This window comes from Sturnus vulgaris, chromosome 5, assembly GCF_052056855.1.
Source record: "Sturnus vulgaris isolate bStuVul1 chromosome 5, bStuVul1.hap1, whole genome shotgun sequence".
In the NCBI taxonomy this organism is placed as follows: Eukaryota; Metazoa; Chordata; class Aves; order Passeriformes; family Sturnidae; genus Sturnus; species Sturnus vulgaris.
This window is the reverse complement of record NC_142247.1, coordinates 16,881,257-16,903,738: the sequence shown is the minus strand read 5'-3', so window position 1 is coordinate 16,903,738 and position 22,482 is coordinate 16,881,257.

The window sequence follows — 22,482 nt, the reverse complement described above, 5'->3', positions numbered from 1 at the left end:
GCCCAAAGAGTGCATAAATGTTGGTATTTTTACCTTGATATTATGGGGGCTGAAAACAAATTCAAGTTTTTTGCTGAGGTGGGGGAAAAAATCAAATTAAGGCTGTTTGGAGGTTCTGACACTTCAGTGTTTGATTGAAAGTAAGTCATATAGAGTGACTGAGAGACACAGATAAATAACTAGCATAAATAAAATATTTATTTTCTGTAAGCACTTTAAGTCTCAAGTATTTATGTTAATTTTAACACTTGGCGATTCTTAGGTGATGGTTAACATCAGTGTATTTCACACTATTTATTTGAGCTTACTGCTGCCATATTATATAACTAAATATTTTAAAAGGCATTGACTGTCATTAAGGCAATATGTAAAACAAAGGAAGAAAAAGTGATATATATTCAAGTTAAAAGTTGGCTGGCTGTCCATGTGCTTGATTTTTGCACTAGATCTTTTCCTTCACACAGATATTGAAACTGTCAGTGTTTATTTTGACAGATGGCAGGTTTTCTACTCTTTTAAGTACCAAGGCAATCTTTGCATCAGTTATTGCACCTCTTGTACTGTGTTGAGAAGCACTCAAAGCACGTTTGTGCCTGGGCGGACAAGATAACAAAGAATTTTATAGTATTTTCCATGTGTCTGATACATGTCTCCAATCAAGAAATATTCATTGCTCTTATAAAGAAGTGCTTAGTGTTTGTCAGTTTTTATGTCAGATGAAAGGTTGGAAAAGATCTTAGAGTTTGAAATGTCAGCACCTCTGTTTAGCAGGGGGAGGACCGTGTTTCCTATTTCAGGGATGTGGTATTGCTTTGTGGATCACACTCGGGGAGCCCGAGTTTTCAAACCTCCTAGGGCACATTCTTTTATTTATCTAGCCTGGCACATGCCTCCTATGGTGAAAAGGTTTCCTAAAGGCCAGAGAAATTCTGGTATAAGAGCTGCACAACATGCTCTTGATACAGCACAGGGTATATAGCCAGGAAATAGAGCAGTGACCATGAAATCCATATAATACAATAATCTCTGATTTGGGTACCACTAATCTGTGCTTCGTGGACTTCAGTACTCGTAGGGAACACACGTGCACATTAGTAAACTGGTTTGGATCAAAGGTACTTCTGTAGTGACTTTCTTGATCATTGCCATTTATTAAGCTTTGTTTCACATCCTGGAGTTTGTAAGCTATAAATCTGCAAAATAAAAGTGGACCAGTTATAATAACATGCATATTAGCGTTCCTTGAATCCACAGAGAAGTGTATTAATAAAACAAAAAGCAGAATTCAAACGTTTTGTAACACTGTCTGGCACAACCAGACACAAGATATAAAGGTTACTTAAGGATCTGCACAATGTGATCACCACAGATGTAAAACACAAAGTTGAAAAGTGGGTTATTTCCTTATGTTTACTTATATATGTATTGATATAATCTATGTCTAGGCATATGCCTCTACCTATATCTATTTCTGTTCCTGCATGTAAATAAAAATGCATATTTGGTGCAGAAGTAATATGTATTTCCATTTACAGGAGGTGAAATACGCACAGCAGTTTGACATCCAATTCTCATTATCAGTATTTTCTCAGCACAGCTCTTCTATTGATTCTCACTACCTTTTCCTGCAGATGCAGTCCTAATGAACTGTTTCTTTGCTCCAATAGAGTGATGAAGATACCAGAAGAACCTATTAAGTTTTGCATAGCTACTTTTTCTCAGTAAGTTATTTGGTAATCAAAGTTTCATCATTTCTTCTTCAGAAATTATTATAGAAAATGAAAGGAGAAAAAGAAAAAATAATTAAGGAATGAAAAAAGGGAAAAAAATGGAGAAATGCTCACATTGAGAAAAACAGACTACAGCAAGCATTTTAAAAACTAATGAATTTTATCGGCAATTTTTATTCAAAGTCATGTGAAGGCCAGGAAGGTGAATTTTACTCCATTGTTAGAATTAGCTACATTATGAAAGCTAATTGTAAATAACCTTTCACACTTGTTTGTCAAGAATTCCCAAGTTTTCAGTAATAGCCTGGGCAGAGAAAAAGCGAAAACACAAACATGCCTAGATAAAATTCCTCAGGGACAAAATTAAGGCAATAAATATCTTCTAATAGGGATATAAATTATTTCATAGTGGTACCACTAGTGAGGAGGTTTACTTAAATGAGGATTGCACAGTGGGATGAGGGGGAATGAGATTTACTAAAGTATATGGAAATGTGAGTCTTTAGGTTGATATTCATGAAGAGATGTTGGTATGATTAATTCCAGGTTTGCAAGTGGGTTTTGCAGTGCTGAACTTCTGCCTTGTATTCTCAGTGCCTTGCATGGGGGAGAGGCTGGATGTTAGTAGTATCCAGTGCCTGATTCCTGGGATACTTCAGTTCATCACTAAGACAGTTTTGTTTGTTTGTTTTGTTGGTTCTTAAAAGAAGTATTTTTAAAATTGCATACATAAAAAAGGTAATTCTAATCCAATGTGTTTTTTCCTTTAAACATCTTCAGAGGACTGATTTCATTTTCTTCAGCTTAATAAAGAAATTGCTTCAACATAGTTAAAAAAATCGCATAATTCCTCAGTTAATACTTTACATTTAACTTCTCTTATAGTAATAACCAGTTATTATAATGATATTTGATTCCTTATATATCTACCCGTTGTCAGATACCTGTAATGGGAACCACAAATACTGGATGTGTTCAGGAAACTGTTGTAGTAATTCATCATACTTTTTGTAAAATATTTATGCATGAGATTTGCAAACATTTTCCTCTTGGAGAGTATATGAGAAAATGGACCTAGAGCTCAGTGAATAAAAGGCTTTTTTTCTTTTTTTTTTTCTTTTCTGAGAATTTAAATGGCTTTAAGTGTGCTTGCTGTCAATTTGCATACCTGAAACCTGAGGCAACCTGTCTGTCTGGTTGCCACTGAGGCACTGTTGCTCAGAACTTTTGTGGTTTTCTGCTGTCTCTGCAAAACAGTTTCTTGCTGACTCATTGAACCCTGTGTCAGCTCTCCAGCCCATCTGTGATGAGCTGTGAAAGGAGCCACAGCCAAAATACTGTTGCTTGGCTGTGGCTTTAAGCCCAGTAAAGCTATTGTCATGCTTATAAAATTAGTAAGTTTTCATATGGATATATTTAGAAATCTGTGTGCAGGGGTATTTGTGGTGAGTGTGCATATAAAACTGTACATTGTGTTAACAAGAAGGAGAAGAAAGAGGTCTTGCAGTCTTAAGCAATCATTATTGCATATTATACAGATTTTCTGGAATTTTAGGAAAACCTACTCAACACAGGATAAGCAGAAAAAAATTACATTACTTTGTAACTTGCTTTTAATCACGCTCTTACAAAGAATGCAAAGTATCGGGACTTCATCCATAATTCTTAAGTACAATTTATCAAAAACAGGGTGCAAAGTAAAATCACTGTCTGCTAACGCTCAGAAATGGCCTCTCAAGAACATAAAAAACCCCCATGAGATACAATCATAAAGATAAATGCAGATTCTTAGAGCTATGTTCCTGAGAGGACAAGATTGAGGCCCAAGAATGTTTACTATGGCTAGGGTTGCTGGGGAAAAAAACGAAGGTTTCCTAGGAATATGTTTAATTGAAAAACTAGTTCATTTTAAAGAATCAGTAAACAAAACTGTAGGATATGATCCACTATCCTCTAAGCACTAAACTGAATATAGCCTGCAACTTTAATTGAAGATAAAGCAAAATTGCCATAATAAATAATATTGACTTTTAACATATTTATTTACACTTTCATCCTTATCTGGAAAACATTTTGGTCTATGTATAAAACTTGCAAACAAAACAGGGGATCTATGGTGAAATCAACAATATTCTGCTAAATTTCCCATAGGAACTCAATGTATGTATAATAGATATTAATTAGAGAAGATGCATCTGCAGCAAGATACCAGCAGTCTAGTGTCACTTCAGAATGAAATTTTGTTACTGAGAAGTCAACTGCCAAGGAATGGTTCCTATTGAAATCTGACCAAGCATTGTGGAACAAAATTCATCACTTTCAAGGTATTACTCCCCAAAAGATCAAGACTAGAAAACAGATTCAATAGAATCAACTAGATTTTTTAAGTAATCAATGTTTCCTCAAAAATGTTTTTATTGTCTATACATATTATTTAGACAATTTTTCTGCTCCAAGTACTATTTTTAATGATAGATGCTTAATGTAGTGAATTTAAAACTTAAATTTTTTCATCCAGTCTGATTATTTATTATTCAATTTTTTCCAAGGATGAATGTTTCTACTTAAAGCAGTGACTATTTTTGCTGTGCACATCTTTCTGCCAAGAACTGATGTTGATTATGCTTACTGAGTGTGGTCACTAGCATTTATTTTTCCTGGGTCTTTTTGAAGTTCAGGGCTCCTGCTGTATATTATACACATCTCAGTGCTGACAACTAGACACAGACAGCAATTCTTCTTTTTCTTTGTGAGACAAACATCATTCAGTAAAATAGGAAATCTGGAGGCCACTTTTTTGGTCTATAATATCCATTCATAAATCTCTCTTTTCTGGTATCTTCACTGCCATGTAACATTTGAGTGCAGCAGCCTGCACACTTTGGGCACAGATGAACTTCCCATGTTTTTCTGTGTTCTCTGCATGTCTATGTATAAACTCACACATCATCTCCTATACCCTGAAAAGCATTCCTCTGTATGATGCTTGTGAAGATGTGTTCTCTGATTCTCCTGGGCTTGGTGTCTCACTCTTCAGTAGATGCAAATACAGCACGTACAGAGATCTGTGTGCACTTACCCAGCAGGGGACTCCCAAGCTTCAGGACAAATGTGGGTCTCTGGTTCTTAATGACAATCTTTGCAAATATAAATATACTAAACAAAACAAAACCAATAATTAAAAAAAAATATATGACCTCATGGTGGTGGCAGCATTAGTAGGCAAAGTCAGTAGGAAATGGGTGAAGTGCTCTCAGGAAAGAAAGTGGTGTTGTGTCATTAGCAAAATTATAACACAGCTAACATCTGCTCCAAGTCCTTCTGTTAATTTGCTGAGAGTTAACAAATCCAAACATGTTCAGTTACTGGCCATGACCATTATCACTGACCTTTTTTTATAATATAAACATTTTCTTACCCTAACATTGATTTTTTTTTTTTTTTTTAAGAGCTGGATGAATAACAATTCATAGTGATTTCCCTTTAAATATCAGTACTAGTAAGCAAATATTTCGGTTCTTCCTCTAGATCCCTGATACTTAGCTTGGTGGCATATCTTTAAATTCACTTTAAAAATCAAGGTGCTCTTCAAGAATTAGGAGCTGTGGAAATGTTAATCCTGTTCACTCTCCATGTAAACTCCTGAAAGTTAAGAAGAGAGTAAGCTTATCTTCAGATTAATAGAAAGATATAATTAAAGCTGCTATAATTAAAGCTGATTGAAGGAGTACATTATCCAGTCTCAAAAAAGGAAAGGAAAACATAGCAGTATAGCCAAAGAAATATGAAACACTGTATCTTGGCCTATCCTTTAAATAGAAATATAAATGTCAGTGTGAGCATATATATTTGTATGCATATGTGATCTGCCTATAATTCAAGTATTATGAATTAAGGGTAGAGAATCGCTAAAATCTGTTGTTCATACAGATCATAGTATCCTTTTTATTCTTATTGCTGACTTAGGTGGCTAAAGCTAGGTGAGATGAACTGCTCTACCTCAAGGGGTTGCTGCTTTTGATATTAATTTGTGTACCACACATAGAAAATGTTCTAACAAGACATATATTATAAAGATAACAGCTCCCAGAGGTTACAGAGCTATTAATCTAGTTTGAAACTGGACTTGTAACAGTACAGAATGATTTGGCATATGAGCTGTGACCTTTTCAAATAATAGGATCAAGTGGCTCCAAAAAGAACATTAGTGAAGGAATCAGATGTGACCATAATGTACTGGAAGAACAGTCCAACATTTTTGTTTTGTTCTTAGTAAGATTTATTAAGTGCTCATGTAACTAAATGAGTTTTATATATTTGCATTTTTATTGGGGAAGATGCCATTGGAAGAAAATTTCTATGTAAGCCACAACTACTCTATTGAATTATTTGCTTCTTACACTATTGTGTTCAACCCATTTTATACCAGAAGCAACTTGGCAACATTTCTCTCAGTACAGGTGAATCTTGGAGTCATAAGAAGTGCAATATTTATGTGTATTGAATGCCTTGTTCAGAAGTTAGAAAGGGACTCTTATATACAAACTCACTTTCACTTTTTTGATTTTTTTTTTTCCCATGGGCGGCCCCACAGAATGGCTTTTTGCAAGCATTAGAGAGCACACACCCAACACACCATTTTAAAGATGTGAAACAGATTGTATTTTTCATTTACCCATGAGTGTTTTGATGGTATCTCTGTGTACTTTCTCGGATGAGCTATTTCAGACTCTACTCATCTCTATTTATAATGCACCTCACACAGTTCTCATCTGATTCGTTTGTACTCAATGAATGGGCACTTGGAAGTAACAATCTCTCCTCTACCTCCACAACTTTGCAGCGTGATAGATGAAGGAAGAAAGGACGAGCAAACATGAAAAGAGATTTTTTTTTTTTTTTTGTATATATCTTGTCCCACTCCTGTGCCCCAGCTTGTCCCAGCACTCAGTAGGTAAAGCACTCCTGTGAAGCCATCTGAGCTGGCTTAATGGTTCAGGTTCAGAGACCAACCCTCTGACCCAGTCAGTCCTCGCCTAAATCTCATGAGTTCAGCTGTTCCACCATGCATGTCATGCAATGCCTCTGCACAGACTGTGTCTCCTTTCTGGAATGGCCTCATCCTGTGAGCTTTTCTTGAGGGTTTTTCAAAGAGAGGAGAAACTCATGAAAACAGGATTTTAGAGAGACCCCCAGGTGCAGTGACAGATGCTAGGCCAGCTGCAGCTCCTGCCTTGTCCTGCTCTCCATCTGGAGCACGTTTATTTTTAGACGGTCATGCTTCTCCCCTTTCCCTTCAATCATACAAAGATATCGTTATGCAATTCAACTTAAACACACGGTCTAAGCTCTCAGGATAATCCACTCAAGATGTAGATAGTGTAGATCCTGAACTCGTGCAGTGTCATAGGCAGGAACTATTTTCTTCGCTGATGGTTTCAAAAGACTTCCAGGTTCCCATGAAAGCTTGTTTGCCAGCTCTACTCCTCTACTGCTCTTATTGCAGAGCATGTCACATTCACACTGACCAACCTTCAGAGTCAGTGGAAGGAACAGACAGAAAAGCGATTCACTGGACTGGTGATTATGTCCCAGAAATGCCTATTTCTTTCCACAGACTTAATGGTAATTGAAAAAAACGGCTCTGATGTAGACACCTTTTCATAAATGTTCTGATATCCAGAGGTCAAAGGAAATTTACCCAAGATTTTAAACAAATGTAAGCATCTGCTATTGGAATCAACATATGAAATTTCTATGTGCTAAGTCTTCTTTTCACAGAGAAAAGCACTTAAGCCTAGTCCATTATAGTAAAAAACATTTTATTTCAAAACAGCTGATAAAGTTTTCTGTAAAATTTCTGGGAAAAACGCAATTCTATCCCCGCTTTTCAGAAAAGAGCTGCTATTTGAGTATTCCCATGAAAGATAGTGAAGAGAATCCATATAAGGCATTCTGGCAAATTACAGAAAATACTAAATTTGCTGATTAAACCTACAGTTTCATCAAGAAAAATGAAAGTAAAAAGCATTTTTATCTGCACATTTGTGCAATTAATAATGTGTGAACTTCTTTCTTTTTGTGATTGTTCATCAAAGGATGAATTTTTCAAATTCATTATCATATAACAGTTGTCTCTGTTAGGAAAAAGAAGAACGAGACAGAAAAGTCAGAATAACATCAAAGTCTAATCCTGGAAAATGAAGAGAATCTTCAGAAGCACTTCACCTTTAAGCTGTGCACAAATGACAGATGAATTGCATGATGAACATATTTAGAATAATCTAATATTTATGAAGATTCGTGAATTAAGATTCTTTTACTGTTCACACATTTTCAGAATAAAATATTGATACACAGAGTTTTCACTGGAACTCTCCCTACATGAGTTCAGGCTTTCAAACATTCATTTCTTCTGAATTGTTCCATGTCATTTATATTGTCAAAAAAGGCTTCACTAATTCTTTTTCCTGCCTAAGAGTATATACGTTTATGTCTTCACATATAGAACCATCGATAGTCCCTTGGCAATAAGCTCTTCAGTGCAACCTCTGTTAATTGGGGTCAAGTTGAGCTCTGCCATGTGATCCAAGACCCAGGCAGGACAAAGAGGTTCCTGCAAAGGGAGGAGGGCTTGCCATGCATCTCTGCAGAGCAATTTCCAACATGCTGCTCTGTTAGCAGAGGAAATAGCAGCACTTATGTCCTGACTTCTTGATGAATTCTCTACAGCTAATAGGATACAAAGTCCAGATAAAATGTTCTTAGTGGTTGAGACTTCCATTACTGTTCTTGTTTGCTGATACTCTGTGGAGAGATGGGTAGTTAGTTTTTTCCTCAACTTGTGGAATAAACCAATGTCCTGTTTTCAGGAAACTCGTGGGAATGCAATTTCTCCACCATCTGTTTTGCTGTCAGATTTAGAATTGGAAATCAGTAAGTGCCCAGGATGGGAGAGGGGCTGGTTTGATTTGGTTTTATTCTTTTTTTGTGAGAGATTGAGGGTTTGGAAACTGTGTACCGACTTGTTTGTATGCATATAAATTGCATATAAATGAAGATATTTAAGCATGCACTTTGCATAAAATACATGGGTGGCCTCAGAAGCCACACTCTTTTTATGCTGTCAAGCTAAAACTGCAAGCTGAGAAGGAGTGCAGGCATCAAATGCAGGAGTTTGAAATTCTCTGTCACTCCACACCATGGGCACCTGAGCCAGGGCTACCACTACTGCAGACCTGAACCCAACCACAGCTGAAGTTGTGCACCCAATTTCCTGAGAGACCTGAGCAGCATTTCTCTCTCATCCTGCAGCAACAAGGCCTGTCATCTCATGCCAATAGGCTAAGGCTTGAGGTCTGGGTCTCATAGATGGAGTCCAAATCTGTCACTTTTCTTCTGTGGGTAGCTGAGAAATGCCAGAGCAAGCTGCATTTGTGTGGGCAGACAGGGCAGAATGGGGGAGAGACATCACCACTCCTTCTGTGGTGGTGAGGTTTTTCAGATGGAAATGAAATATTTCTGGTGCTGGGAAGGATGCTGACAGCCAGCAGAACTGTTCCTCAGCCAGGGAGAAGACCTATGATCTGTTTTCTCTCTCCTGGAAATATCTGCTTTTGAGAGGTTTGGGAGCCCCATGTTACAGAACATTTGCTTTGCAAAATTAACCAAGATACATGGGAAATAAAAAAATACTTTGAGGTTAAAGTAGTTGAAGTGTAGTTAAAGACCACTTGAAGGTAAAGCGTTTATTTGGGTTAGTATCCTTTTATCCTGGCTTCTGTTTGACCAGGAAGGGCTTCCAGGTGAAGCCTCTGAAAAACACAATCTCTCCCCAACCAACTCCAGCACAGCCAACGTGTGGCTGCATGCCTCCTCACAAAGCCTCTTAGAATCACAGAGTCACTTAGGTTGGAAAAGACCTCTAAGATCATCAAATCCAACTATTAATCCAGCACTGACAAGTCCATCACCCTAAGTGCACATCCACACATCTATTTAAGACATTCAGGGATGGCTGCTCAAGAACTTTCCTGGGCAGCTCTTGTGCTTTTCTTGGGAAGGGTGACCCTCTCAGACACAGGCACTCCTGCTGTCTGGTGCTGGCAGGTCCTGACAGCGCCCTGCTGTGGGGCTCAGCCCTGTCACCCCCTCTTATCTTGAGCAAAGCTGCTGTCTCAGTCCCTCTCAGGCTAGGTGTTAGGATTTGGGGACTGTGCCCCAGGGGACTACAATAGGTTGTCTTGATTCACCAAAGGAAGAACTTATTTCTTTGAATTTGCTTCAGTAGATTTATCCCTAATTTAGGAAGGGTTTTGCAATTAGACTATGGTTTAGTTTTTCTGTTTCTGTTTTTTTTTAATTAATGTGATTCCTGTTCATCAGTGAAGTTAATCATAAAATCCCTTCAGGCCTAACAGAATATAATTAAAGTGTTATGATTACTAAAACATGTCAGAAACCTAAATTTTTGATAGTAAGCTTTAGCTATAGCTGTAAAACAAGCATGCTAATAGGGAGACATATGCAGTGCTGCTTCCTGTTTTGTTGAATGTGATTGTAAGTTCAAATGTATTACAGGTACATAAAGTATGTTCAGAAGCCATGTGTGATGCATGCTTTGCTTTAAAGATATTATTTATAGGACTGGCAAGTGTATTGATCTTAGAGACAAATCAGTATTTGTGGAGATTTCCCAGGCTCCCCAATTTCTTGCACACCTTAATTTGTTTTTCAGTAAATTCAAACTTCCTCTTGGTGGAGTGGGACCTGGTTTCAGAGGGCCAAGGTCAGACTCCCATTCCTCTGTAAGAAGCCAGAGGGAGGTTGCAGCCTAGCGAGTGGGACATTGGTGCACTTTCCCTCCATACCTGCTGACCTAGGGCATGGGATGCTTCCCCAAACCTCTCTCCTCACTCAGCCTCCCATGACCCTGCACAGGCAGCAGTGTGCTCTGCACCAATTGCTCTGACATTTTGCTGAGATGAGGAAAGGGAGGCAGAAAACACCCGACTGCAAAGCAGAGTCCAGGTCAGGAAGCACAAAGAGAAATACAGCTGGGCAGTTTGGCTTGGTTGAACAGGAACAGGGTGGTTATGTGTAGACTGACATGGAATTCTGGGGTAATTGAGGGTAAAACAGTGCTAGTGCCTCTTGATTTGGTTTGCTATGGCATAGGCTTTCACAGGCACTGATGTATCAGGGAGGAGCTTGCAATGCCATTTGATCTTCATGCTTAAAAGATAAATAACTTTTTGTAAGGAAAACATTTTTTTTTAAATGTGAGTCAGGCAGGAGGACAAACAGAGCTTGAGGTCAGAGTGTTAATTCTGACACAATTAAAGTGGCCTAATGATAGTTTATTGTCCCCACTGTCAGCAGAAGTTCTTTGAACAAAAGCCTTGAAGAAAGCAATAAATCAGCTCCAATTTCAGTGTCTTCATTTGTGTGCATAATTTAGTTTGTGCTTGGGGGCACAGCTGTCTTGAAGAAGGGTTTGGTGGCTACTGTATCAAGTGATGAGAAGCAGGATAAATGAGAGGAAGGAGGTGGAAGATACCTATCAGCCATTCCAAAGACAAGAGGTAAAACAGAAACACTTTGAAGGTGATTGATGTTCCTCAGAAAAAAAAATTATTGATAGGCAACCCACCTGTTACAACACAATGACAGAAGTTTGATGCTGGCTAATCCTTTAAGCCCTCTTTCCAAACCGTCTTATAAATTAATTAATTCATGTGTATCTCTTGGGCAAGATTATGCCTTTAATGTATCTTAAATGAGTAGAAGGTTTTCATCTCTCCATGTTTACAGAAATCCCACTTGCTCATAAAAGCAGCTCTTCCTGTCTGTGCAAGTCCCAACTCTTGCTCATAAGAAGTACATACAGAGTCAGGAGATCCCTCTCTCTTATACCAAAATCTTAGGAAGAAAGTCTAAGGAAGATATTCCCTTCCTCTCAAAGAGAATTCCTCGGAAAATAATGAGAATTAAATCAGCTTTTCTTTAAATTAAATTCTCAAGCTCGGATTGTTCTTGCATGCTGAGATAGGGAGCTCTTTGCTGACTGTGTCGAACTGAGGGAGATGAGTGTGAGAGCATAAAGGGCACAGGAAGAAAAAGGGCACAGAAAGAAAAATGCCTAAATTGCTTTGCATCATTTAGGGACCCTATACCCCTAAATTGCACTGTAAACCTGAGGAGATATCTCATCTTAATATACTTCCTGTCTGATTTATTGGCATATGCAATAAGGTACATAACATCTTTCTGTGTATTTCTGCGAAAAAGTACCCCACATTCTAGGAAGTGACTCTGGACAGATGGATCTTAAAGCTCCAGGTAGTGCAAGGTTGCTCAGTTACTCTCCCCATCATGCTAACTTTTATAAAAGGCAAGACACCACCTAAAATGTACTTTGGTTTCATTTTAATATTTTGCCATGCTAATTTCAATATGTAAGACTAATTTATGCTCATTTTACCACTTGGGGGCCATCTGTTTTTAATTTAATCCTAGAAATTAGGCACAAAAGCTAAATTAGACACAGTTGGTAAAGTAATTCTTGGTTAATTGTTAAGCAGACAAGAATGCCCAGAAATTAAAGACTTTAGTATAATAGTTTTCTAAGCTGTGTAAGCCCAAGTTAAATCTTAACTAACTGCAACTTTTTCTCACAAAGGATCAGAACATGTAGAAAGAAATCAGGATTTAATAGATAGCAGGCTTATACCTAAACAGACGTGTTTTGATTTAAGTTAAAAATTATAAACTTCATTGGAAAATAACTAAATTCAATGAGAACTGCATTCTAAAGTATCTCACTGCTCTTTAATTTAAAATTGGAACTATCATAATGTAAATTGATTTGATATTACTTTATTTACCAGAAAAATTTGAATTTCCATATCCACATTACTTGATATTGTCACCCAAGTGAACAAGAGGAAAATTCCTCAGGAAAATTTAAAATCCTGAAGTGTTGTGTATGTGTGTATAAGGAAGTAATTTTGACCCTTTGCCATCTCTTATTAGAAAACAAGTTTCATAAACTTTATGACCAGTAAAAATAACTTATGCCAATAAAAGTAATGAAACTGTAGTTTTGTGGGGAGAAATAGAGATGGACATATACTATGCCGTTGGTTTAGGAGGGGCAAATCATATTTGCATACATGCAAATATGGCAGCAAACAGAAAAGAAAAGTTTAGCTTGAAGAATAAGTATTTCTGTATTACTGACTTTAAGTAAAATATTTGAGTAAGCTACATAAACTTAATTGTTAATATATTAGTAATTTCCTTGTTCTATATTTTTCTACATGAAAGTTTCTGAAGCAACGAAGAAATACAGTAAGCTTTTTTACCAAAGGAGCAACTGTAGCATTTTGATGATTTTTGAAAAGGTTCCTGAAACCCTTAGCTATTTTTGATTTACCTTAAGTTGGTTTCCCTGGAGTAATACTACAGAAAAACCTGTGAAATAAATGTGACAGCTCTCAAAATACAGAATTGTCTGCAAACTACAGAACAATTCTTCACCCTGCTTTAAAATTGTTTTTTCAAGGTGAAAATTTAACTTTTGTAGTTCTCTATTCTTAAAAGAAGTAAAACTGTAGCATTCTGTTTTAGTGGTACATACATAAATGTTCACATTAGTCAAAGTTTTTCCAGAGCCATTACTGTTTTGTGGGGAAAAAGCCCCAAACAACCAAAACACCAAGAAAAGAAAATGCTCGCAATCCAACCGTGGAGGAAATACTTCAAAGCTATTGTGCATTTACAAATAAGCTCCACCAGATGGCACAAGGAAACAAATTTAAGTCAACCTTGGCATGGACCGCTTTGTGATCAAAGGGAATGGGGCTAGGGAGGGAAAAAAAGGGAAAACTTTAGGTATGGGATGTTCAGAGCACATAGGAAAAGGAAATAATTATCATACAAAAAATTGGTGAAGGAAGACATCATAAACCATTAATTCACTTGTGAAAGGAGAAGAAAATCCTCAGAAATCTTTTTTATTGGTGGTGGTTTTGAGATAGACTCAGGTAGTCTCTATTTGTAAAATGTGCATACACTAATCCACATTTAATCGAAAAGAGCCCAGATTTCACTAGGAGAAACGGAATCAATAATCTGGAGCTAAAATATTAACACCGGATATAATAGAAAAATATAAAATACGTGTAAGAATTCTTTTGATAGGTCATGCAACTGCACTTTAAATATAATGCCAACTGACCTTTACCCTTAAATCGTGGTTCTTGAAACACTGGATGCTTAGAGTTCCCTCATCTTTCCAGGGATTCTCAATATCATGGGTTTCATTTGTCTGTTTGAACAGCTCAGAGATTGTTCGTCCTATAATGCAAATAAATTGGAATGGCCTCTGACTCTACCTATAGCAGAATACTTATTATTCATTTAATTCTTTCATTCATTGTCACTGGGCTTATAGTTCTCTACCACAGCAAAGTCATTGATGGATTAAATCCTTTATGTTTGTGGATTGTGTAAATTTTGCCGAGGTTCTTATCAAGCAATAAGGACATAATAGTAAAATTTTGTATACATCTCAGTCTCCAACAGTGAAAAGCAGATTTTTTTTTAAACTTCTCTTACATAACGAGCTCCTGCTGATACATGGAGTGAGGGGAAAGGGATTTAAAACATCGGTGAATTACATGGAGAATTATATAAAAGCAAATAAAGAGTAGATACATACACACGTACACAATTTGCTCTGGAGAGTTTCCTGGGTTGCTTATTAGTCTTCAAATGTCATGACACACGCTGTTCTCATGGATGTGTCAAACTGCCAGCTGGATGTGGCTGGAGCAGCAGTGGCAACTTCAAATATATTGCTCCCCTCCGATTGCCCTAATTAGACAAGGAAAAGGGTCGGGCTGCAGTAACTTCATTTGCACTTCAGTGCTCATGTGGTGCCATGTCCCCCATGCAGAGATGATGTCCAGCTGTGTCAGGGGATCACAATCCTGCTCCCTGATGCCAGCCAGACGCGCAAGGCGCTTCAGCAGCGCTGCCAGCTGGGCTTATTTAAACCCCATGCTTCCTTCCAAACCTAAGAACACTCATTTCAAAATAGTCTTTTATAACCTCTTCTGGGTCCTGCTATTTTCTGATCAAAGCACAGTCGGTAGCACTGTGAGACCTCCCCAAACAGTGAGCAGTTCTCAAATCCTGCATTTTTACCTTATTTACACTATACTGCCCTGGTATCAGTAAAAGCCAACAGGGCTATTGGAAGAGTTAAGGCAATGCTCAGACTCCTAGATAACACCAGTTAAATACAGATAGTATTCAATAAGTAAAAATACCTGGTTTGGTCTGTTATTTTACAAAGTTGTATCATGCAGTCTTACCTTAGGAGAGAGTTGAGGAAAGAAACAGTTGCTTCTTTAGTTGAAATTTGGAATTACAAACATACATGGTTAGCAGGTACAAAATGTACTTGTCAAAACCAATCAACCATAAATCTGAATTTTAGATATTTCTCTTGTCCCTGGATGCAATGCACAGACTATTCCACTCCATCTGGCAGCTGAAAAACAAACAGTTAAGATCATTCATTTGTTGGAAACCAGCTGAGTATTGTAATTAGTCTTACTTGGCACTCACAAATATTGCATGCATTTTGTCAGTTCTAGTTTAGTGAATAGAATTTCCTTGGCAATTTTAAACTATCTTAATCACAGAGCACATGCACAGACACATACACACATGCATATGAGTGCTGTTTATATAATCCTATACAGTTGAGATTAACTGACTTTAAGATTGTTTGTAAGGTTCCTATTTCAGAAATTCTAACTTTTGGCAGGAAGTCTCATGCAAATCTTACCACTTGGTTTGTAGCAGAAATCCTTCCTGTAAAACAACTTGCACATTAGTGCTGATAAGTCAGCATAGCAATTCATCTCTTTTTCTAACAAGCCTCTTTGTCATCCTTCTGGTGGCTCAATATGTGTTGGAAATCTTCAGAGACTGACAGGAGTTTTCTTTAATGCAGAGGAACATCTTTGAACAATTTGGAGCTGCCATTTCTACCTTGTCTTTATCTGGCCGCCCTGTTGGAGAAAACATCTGAGCAATACAAAGGACTGTATTGGATGTACAGACAGCATCCCTGAAGTATTTTTAAGTTATGTGTATCTGTAGTGGTTCCAACATGTCTTCAGAAAACACTGTACATGATACAGGACAATGACCAGAGGCTGCCATTGTTTCAAAATTCACAAATGGACACAGGGATGTATTACTTCATAATTTTGAAGTAATGAAAAAAATAAGTCAAAGAGTAAAACATACAGTCAGTAACACTTTTACCTGGAAAATAATCCAAGAATGGACTATATTATTTTAGTATTCATGCATTTATATTTTCTAAGATTTCTTATGGTTTAGTGGAGACAAACTGAGATACACCAGTAGGTGTGTAATAAGAGTGGTAAAATAATGCTCAGTATCACTGGAAAAATTATGAAATCTTTTTCCAGTAATTTGAGTGCTCCTCAAGCCAAAGTCATAACATTTCAGATATTTTGTAATGGTATGAGAAAATGGAGCAGTTACTTCACTGTTTAGAGGACAGCATGGCCTGATGCAATTTCCATCATCTGCTGACTGTGAGTCGCTTAGCAATTCTGAAGCTGTAATCCCCAAAATAAATTAAGGACGTTAACTGCATACAAGGGGACAAGTCTGTTCTTAACAATATGAACCATCAAGCACAATTTAGAGATGGAGCTTAAAATTATCCTGCATAAATCTGAATTTATCTGTCCTCTCTTTTAACAACAGATGGTTCAGAGTCCCCATTTCTTATTCATGGGCTGCTTCACTCTCTCAGTCTCACCCCATTTCCTCAATTCAAGAACTTTGTTTCTGAGGATTAGCAATACACTGGGGATAACACATTAGTGGCTGGGGGAGATGATTTTTATGGAGAAGAAAAGGAGAATTTGGGTGGCAAGTCCTTTGACTGGAATTCTGTGACAAATTTTCAGTTATCTGGCTATAAGCCAAAGAATGCATTTCCAGAAAGGACTGTACAATTTGCATTAATGTTATATGCTTAAGGGACCTATTGCCATTCTGGACTGCATCTAACTGAAGACATAAAGTATCTGTAATGACTTTTGCGTATCATCAAAGTATGAAGACATAAAGTTTCTGCACAGATTTTTACCTATGTGGCGGCAAAATATTTTAGCTGGAAACTAAATGTTATTCTGAACAGCCAGTAGTCTCAGCTCTAGCTCATAAACCTGAAATATTTTCAACGGCTGTATAGTAACAGGCCTTAGTTGGAGCTCTGTGGTTCTGAAAGAAGCATCATTTATAATTAACGCTTTTAGTCTTCCCTGGCATTATTAAAATACAGCTTTCTTTTTGCATGTCTCTGAGTGGCTTTTCAGGTAGATATTAAAGATCTTCCTTTCATGGGGAATGGCTAAGAGATGGAGAACTCAGGAGATGTGTATTTTTCCACTTCTGCCACTGTCCTTCTGTGACCTTCAAATATCTGTGAAGAAACTCAACAAATGCCAGATGACCTTCTTCATGAAGTGTTTTGAGATCAGTTAAAAGTTCCACATATTACTGTCACTGATGCAGATTTAAAAGGTTAAACATTTGGTATATGAGACTGCAGTTTTTGTAACCACGGTTGCAAATAAGGAATCATCAATGACCCAGATGGGGGCATGGGGTCCTGTGAGAGTTTGAAGGAGACTTGAAACACAGCAGTTGGCACAAATATTTAGAAGACAGGCAAGTGCTGAAAATGACAGTTTTCCTCTGCAAGGTGATCTCTAGAGCAAGAAGATTTAGTACAAAGACAGGTGTGATTTTATCTGGCTGAGCACCAGCACATAACCCTCAGAGCTCAGCTGGTAGCTCAGCTTTAACAAGGAGGGACCTCTGTTCCCAAACTGGCAACTCAGGCTGATCTTACTGGGTAGTCAGCTCAGGACAGGCACAGGGCTGTCATATCAAAACTCCCATAATTTCTCAGCTCCTACATGCAGAAATACACATTTACTAAGTAGGCCAAGGCAGCTATACATTTTCCCTATCCTTAACAGATGATTTTAAAATATGTCCTTCTTTTTCTGTTATGTAAGTATTTCTTCGGGTGTTTTGTACATACTACTCCAAACTAAACAAGCAACAATCTTTTGGGAGGGGAAAAAAACTTAAACCAATCTTGTATAAATTTATTTATTACTCTCTTACAGTTCATTTCCAGAGTATGAGAGCATAAAGGTGATGTAAAAGGACATTTCTCAAATTACCCTGAGAGGATTTTGTTAACAGCAACCAACCAAACTGAAGAGATAAAAACAAATACTCAGTGATGTCTGCCTGATGATATTCTGCTTCTACTAGCATGTGAAATGAGAGGTGGAAGGAATTAACCTAGAGGAGGAGGAATGACAGCAGATGAGAAATGAAGCAAAGCTACAAGTACTCAGGCTTAGCTAGCAGCATAAGTTGGCTGGGAATTAAAAAGGGACGTGGGCATTTCAGAAAGCTTGGCAATGTAAAATCTGAAGCTTTGTCACCCATCTCTTTAGGGAGTGGGGTTCAAAATGTGGGAGTAAGTGCTTAGATATCTTACCTGCTAGATAAGAGAAATTAAATGCCTGGATTGTAATACCCAACAGGGAGCCCTAGGTATGTAAAAAATTCTGTCTCAATGTGGACCAAGATACTTGTGTAAGATTCAGTATCTCTGTGAAGCTGGAATTAAGAAACAGGCTTAGGAAGCCAGAGTCTATTTCTGTTAAACTGTCTGTGATAATGGAGGGATTTTGTCTATATCTCCACTACTTAGTACAGCCAAGAACAGCTATTTGACCAGAAGAGTGTGAGGTGTGTCACAGCATGCATTTATTTGGCTAACCTCTTTTATCACAATTGTTTTACCAGAAAAAACAAACAAACAAACAAAAAACCTATTTTGACTGTTGGAAAACACACCTGGATTATTTTAGACTTGAACATGAGGAATCTTGGCTTGGTCAAAAGGTGACAGGGAACATGTTAGCACCTAATGGGTATAGATAATTAAGGCCAAATGCATACCAGACACATTCCACTTATTATTATAAATATACCTAAAATACTTGGCAAGGGAAGAGGAGATCTGTTTTTGGGAAATACTCAGCAAGCAGGGATTCAAGCTCTATTCAAATTTCGGCAAGGGGTTAATAGCTAAAAGGCAGTCAGGCTTTCTTGTGTTTGGTGCTTGATGCTGCATATAAAACAGCATAAAATATATAGTTACAGAGAGTCAAAAGGAGATCAGGTGAAAGAAGATCAAACTCTCCAGCTGGTACACCTGGAACTGGAAGGTAACTACCCCACTCTAAGCACGGTTAAGTTTTTTTAATTTAGACATTACGGGTGGAAAACATTGCAGAAATTAGGGTTTCGGGAACCTAAAGAACCGAGGAGCTCAGATTTCCCCATTGCTCCCGATATATTTCAATGCATTCTTGCAGGTCTACTTTTGTAAGAGGACTCTGTCCCTGAAGGCATATTCCATTTTATGTCTCACTGCATTCTGTCATTCCTTTTACTTCCTCTCTCAGAAAGTATAGCACGAGTAGGTGGTTAATTCAGTACAGAGCATCTTCAGAAATAAATATGCAATCATGAGGAATCCAGATATTAAATCTTCAGTGTCTGGAAAGAATGAATTGTTTTCACCAAATCTTTTATCTACATCTACATATACGTGTATGTGTATGTATATGTATGTAAGATTATATTCACATTTTGAATGAGAATTTCATAGAATATCTCCTAACAGCCCACATATACATTTAGTGTTCAGTGTGAATTGCACTAATCTTTATATAAAATATTTCTATTGATTTCTCTTGTGGTTTCACATTGGTCGGATTCAACCCTGCTCACTTAAAATGGCAAAAAATTCTGCTCTGATACTCTGCATTTTGGAGACTGGCTGTTTTGGTTGTTGTTTCTGATGAGTTTAGGCCAGTCACATCTGCTCCTCCATTTAAATGAAAGTTTAAGATGTTTGATAAAATCCTGTTTTCATAATTTATGTGGGCTTCACTCTTCTCAAAATAATTGTTTAATATTGTTCATTCTGTTTTATCTGTCACTGATATTTTTATCTGTTTTGTTTTACAGTCCTTTATGATGTGTTATGCATGAAAATAGTTTCATAAATGAAGATTGAGTGCTCAATATTTTTCATTAAATAAGATATGGTCTTCAAAACAGGTTTAATAATAAATATAAATGTAAATATAAATGTAAATGCAAATATAAATATAAATATAAATATAAATATAAATAATGTAGATATAAATAATAATGGAAGTATCACATATCTGTTTGAATTTAGTAGATCTAGTAACTGTTATTCTTTTCTGGTGTTTTGTGCACAGAAGATGAATTTTGAGTTTATCATATATATATATGCAAACATTTAGTTCTAAAATGTTGATATTCTTCCTAAAAGGAAGAAGGTTTAAGTTAAGGAAAAATTCAGTTTTCAATGGGGTTATTTTTTAAATTATTTTGTGTTTCTTTTTTAATTACTTGTGTTGCTGCTGTTACTAATCAGCTTGTTTTGCATCATGCTAAACAGCACAGCTGGAGAATTTACTCACTGATTGAAAATATCATGTGAGCATAGAGAGTGAACACCAGTGGGACTGCAATGGAAATGACTGCAAAGAGATTTCAAAGGTATTATAAGAAGCCAACAATGTTTTTGGAATTTGGGAATGCTTGGGGAAGTGAAGAAAGGAAAAAAAAAAGTATGGGAAGATTAGAGAAGGAAAAATGTATCTGAGGAATGAGAGCAAGAAAGGGAAGGTATTTGTTTATGCCCAGACAGTCAAATTAGCAAATGTAGCTCAATGGCTGTGGAAGCAGCAAATCCTATACTAAAGGTGGAAAGCTTCCATAATGACTAGGAAAAAAAAATAATAAAAAAAGAGAGAAAGATAGGAATAGATTGTAAAACAGACATTTGAATTTATCTCTGTTGTAAACTGTTATAAAACCCGCAGCAGAATTAAATCTCCTGGAATGCAGAGATAGCTCCTGTGTTTCACAGGCAATGAGTTGTGCTGTGGGGCTGTAGGCAGTGGATCTCTCTGGAGAAAGGAGACACTCAGTCCTAAGGCAGCAGCACAACATGCACAGGGAAAACAGAAAGACAGGGCTCACTTAGCTTCTTTTAGACGTGTACAGCTGTTTTTTCTATATTTCTACTGTATCCAAGAGTTAGTGCTACTTTATAGCTTCAGCTCCTGCCGGGTCCACCATTACAGTCCCTCTGTCTTGACACAAGCGTACTGACAGCTGTACAAAGTGAGTTTTTGCTATATCCAAGTATTTGGGATATAGGGAAAAGTACTAAAAAATAACAGAAAGCAAAGCTGAGGGGAAATCTAGGGAAATTACTGTGGGGATTTTTTTGTACACGAGACATCAGTAGGACTGCCATAATTCACATTTCTTGACATTTCCTTTTGCAGGTCTCTGTTTTCTTTTTCTTTTAACTTTGCCAAACTTAGATTGTGAAGGCTGAACTTTTCTTACCAGCTTCTTGGGATGTAATGCTTTATTTTGCTTATAAAATTTTAACATTAAGAGTTTATTTTCAGCTATTGAGAAGGAAAGGAAGGGGAGAGGGAGATATTTTCTGTGGTAAGGAGCTTTGATGTTTGGCATGCAAACTGTAAAGCTGGTCAGGTCCAGTTCTGTCAAGGATGAACACTGTGCCTGAGAGAAACTGCCTAATTTTGGCAAATTCTCAGGGCTTTGAAAAAGTCTCCCCTTTCATGTTGTCAGCAGTGGCAGTGGTGGATACGGATGCTGCAGCTCCCATCTGTGTGTGTCTCCACCACAGCTGCCCGGGCTGAACCCCACCCTTCTGCTGCTGCTGCTTCTGTCTCCTGGGGGGCTATGGGGGCCTCTCCTCCACAAATGCACCGTGCTTCTCCTGCTGCTGCCCCCTAAGCAGGAAGGACAGAGAGATTTGATTTTAAAAACCCCATAAAAATGCTGGAAATGTCTGGGATATCAGAGAGAGTAGATTAGGAAAAGCAGCTTGGGAAGAGTAGTCCATGTCAGGCACCCTAAGAAGGTTCAGTAAACCCAAGGATGAACAGACTAGGAGCAGGAGATGCAAATGAAAAGTGGAATTGAGAGGTAGGAGACATAAATCCAATTAAGAGCTAAAGAAAAAGTAGGGTACTGTGTACTGAGGGACAAAAAGGCTTCAGGCAGAGGAAGGAATAAAACTCCCCCTCCATACTCTCAAGTGAATTGTGTAAACATGGAAAGATCAGGTCAGGACTCTGGGGAGAAACTGGAAAGAAAATTTTGAATAAAAGGAAGTTGGTGCTGCATTGAGGATCCCTGAAAAACAGATTTGGAGTGGTAATGCAAACAGCTGTGTATTGATTGGTATGAAATCCTTGGACACCCTCACTGGGACAAGCCAAAAAGAAGGGGACAGATCAGGGAGTGTATAACATCCCCTATTACAGCCAAGAGAAAGAAAAGACAGTTTTAGGCAATTCCCCAGGCAATTTAGGTTATAGTTTTAGGCAATTCCCTTCTAAGGGGAGCAGAGGGCTGAATATACTGACCAGGCCTGGGCCAAGGACATCACCAGGAAACTTGCTAGCCTGGAGCAGTCCTCAAACTCCCACCCATTACTGATCTTCCACATAAA